Here is a 3,295-nt window from a genome sequence, read left to right as displayed (position 1 = left end):
CGTTCATGAGGAGATTGGAATTAATTTGGAGAAGATTCAAAGACTACAAAGGTTGTATTCTTTCCCCGTTTTACTTAATTAATTTCATGCATGCTTATCTTTCTAATTAATCTAATTAGAGTTCTTTAGATCCATTTTTCTTCCGCTACGTATATGTTCGTTCCATCAATTGTTTTTTAATTTTAAGTTGGTTTGTTTAAGAAAATGCAGATATGTGTTCGTTTGTTTCAATTCTTAATTATGTTATTTTGTATATTGGGATTGAGAATAATTTTGGGGGGTGGGGATTCAATAAACTTCATTTATGAAAAACTAAGTTGGGAGGGGCTGTAAGTTGGTTTCTTTAAGTAAATGTAGATACGTCTTGGTTTGTTTCAATTCTTATGAGTTGGTTGGGTTTAATTTGGGTTTAAAGTCCTACATTAAGTTTGAGATTGAAATATATAGTTATGAGTGCGTTGGGTTTTAAGTTTTATATTAGGTTTGAAGTTAAAGTGGGTTTTATTTGTTAATGTTCTTATATTAGTTTTAAGTTCTATATTGAGTTTGAGATTGAAATATGCAAGTTTGAGTTAGTTTGTTTTAATTCATTAATGTTCTTAGTTGAGTTTTAAATTCTATATTCATTTTGAGATTGGTATATGGTATTGAGCATAAACTTATTTAAATTTGTATTTTGTAGGTACCTCAAGGTTTATGTTGCAGATGCATCTCCCGACAACGTATTTAGGTTGTAGATGTTAATGTTATTTTCGATTTAGGAACTGTGGATTAAGGTTTTAAATGCATCTCCCGATAGGACCCGACGCTGTCATGTAATATTATTTTGGATTAAGGAATTGTGGATGTATTGTTTTAATTTGAGACAAATAGTATGTTTAAGACTTGAAATTCAAACATGTTTTCTATATATTATTTACTATATAGATATTTACTTGATTTTGGAAATTTTTTTATATTAGTTTGAATGATATTAAATTCAAACAAGTATGACATTTGAAAAAAAAAAGATTTAAATAAAGAAAAAAGAACTAATTCCGATGATTATATACACAATCTTTAATGTCCAAATTATCGTAGTGATTAAATTTTTATTGTTTTCAGTGTCGGGAAAGGTCCAAATTATTGTAGTGATTTTAAAAACAAAAACAAAAAATCCGGTTACCAAACGGGGTCTAAGAAAATAATATATTAAAATCAAAATAGATATATTTACATGATATAAAAGTCAAAATGATCGATAAGGAAATAATAATAATTTTGAAAATATTAATATAAGTGAGAGAAAGGTTATAATGGTCCAAATAAATGACTAAAAACCTTTAATAAAAAAATTCAAAAAAATAAGAATATTTATGAAATATATGGTCTTTTCCATGTGAAAATTTCTTAATTAAATGACATTCATAAAATAACGAGTTAACATTGTCACATTGTATGCTACTTTGGCAAAAAGTAATAACAAAAGAGTAATATTTGGCAGGTAACAACAATTTTGCACTCCCTAACCTTATAGCCCAATCACTTTTTCTATGTATTCGAGTTGAGAGTTGGTTGTGCCGAGTGGGGTCGGGTAAGAGGGGGCATAGTAAGTTGTTCTGTGTATTCTGGTGTGCTTCCATCTACTACATCTGGCAGGAGCATAATCGTCGACAAAAAAAGCAAAAACAGCTACAGCATAAAATGTTCATCCTTGCCCGAGGATTGACTTGTTAGATATGAAATCAAAGAAAAAGTCAAATGCGGAATCCAGGTTAAATATTTTACTCCGGATCCAACATCGGTATGGCTGGTACTTTCGGTGTGCTCCTAGCTTTCCTAGTAATCCTTTTTTGACTCTAAGGGGAACTAGAAAGAAAGGAGGTTGCTGAGCAAGAAGCAAAAATGGCTGCATACGAGTAAAAATGGCTGCTTTGTTTCACCTTATGGTCTCTAAGGTTCGTGCTCGAGCTGCTTCCTGGCGGGTTGATCTTCTTGGTCTTCTCTAGCGTGTTTACGGGTGCTTTTTTTTTTTTTTTTGTTTATACTTGTTGTTGCTTTCTGTTTTTCTGTTGCCCTTAGTTGTGAGGTATTGGTTTCTCTTCTCTGGCTTTCTCTCTAGTGTTTTAGGGGTTTTTTTTTTTTTTTTTTACGTTTATGTTTGGTTATGTTCTAATTTTATCTTGTTGTCTTTATTTGCATATTGTTGCCCTGTCTTTGCTTGTGCTTTATTACTTTGATGTCTTGATCCCGGGCTGTGGATCCCCTTGTTTTTGTATAATAATATCATCTATTCTAAAAAAATAATAATAATAAGAGATAAATGGTTTGACAGTCTTTTTGTGGTTTGGCTCACAACACACTTTCAAAGAACGGAAGGTTACATTTATATTATTGTTTTAAAAGAAAAATAGTCTGTGTGTATATATTTTATGTTATTGTTTAAAAAAAAAAAAAAAGTAACCTTTGTGTGTATATATATGTAGTTATTAGTAATATATTTTTAAACAATAAACAATAATTTATCCGTTAACCAAATATAACTCAACAAACATGAGTTTTGTACTATCGACCATGAAGTCAAAGGTTCAATTCGCCCATCCCACATGTTGTAAAGAAAATTAAAACAATAATTTATCCATTCTTAGAAAGAAAAAAACATAAATTAAAAAGAAAAACTTATTACAATTTTTTTCTAATAAAATTCTTCATAAATACTATAAAAATTAAATATATAACATAATACTTTTGACTACTTTAATTTTAAAAATTAATTTCCATGTAAATTTTACTGATAAAATTAAAATTGGATCCAATTATAAAAACAGTTTTTAATGTTGTGTAAATTATAATGAAATTGAAATGGGGCTCATGGGCTGGAAGCGACCATTATCCTGGCCCAGAACCGTAATTCGTCCTCGAGTTTTATGGGCCATGGCTACCCCTACGACGTCGTATGAATAAAATCTGTTGGTTAAAAACAAAAATAAAAATGCGGTGAGCGTGGATCGAACACGCGACCTTCAGATCTTCAGTCTGACGCTCTCCCAACTGAGCTATCCCCGCCACTTGTTGTCCATTTGTTCTTAAACCTTAATTAATTCATTCTACATCTTATACCATTTTTGAAAACATATCCGCTTAGTAATTTCTATTTGATATGTTTTACGTTTTTTGTTTTTTAAGAATTAAAGGATGGATATTTATGATAACTATTTTTGTTTTATCTTTCTTTTTTAAGAAATGAAAACATAATAAGTTCACAAAATAATATATATATATATATATTTTTATAAGTTTTTTTATATTGTCTATT

At 29.5% G+C, this 3,295-nt stretch overlaps 1 non-coding gene across 1 annotated transcript; it reads right to left on the bottom strand.

Annotated features, from left to right (window-relative positions):
- Positions 1–2,972: 2,972 nt before the first annotated feature.
- Positions 2,973–3,045, bottom strand: TRNAF-GAA (transfer RNA phenylalanine (anticodon GAA)). The gene has a single exon. It is a non-coding gene; the product is annotated as a tRNA-Phe (tRNA).
- Positions 3,046–3,295: the final 250 nt, after the last annotated feature.

The sequence above is a fragment of the Benincasa hispida genome, unplaced genomic scaffold (assembly GCF_027475165.1).
Source record: "Benincasa hispida cultivar pf3 unplaced genomic scaffold, pf3_genome.v1.1 HicScf156, whole genome shotgun sequence".
Lineage (NCBI taxonomy): Eukaryota > Viridiplantae > Streptophyta > Magnoliopsida > Cucurbitales > Cucurbitaceae > Benincasa > Benincasa hispida.
The sequence above is the reverse complement of the archived record's forward strand: the minus strand, read 5'-3'. Positions and strand labels throughout refer to the sequence as shown.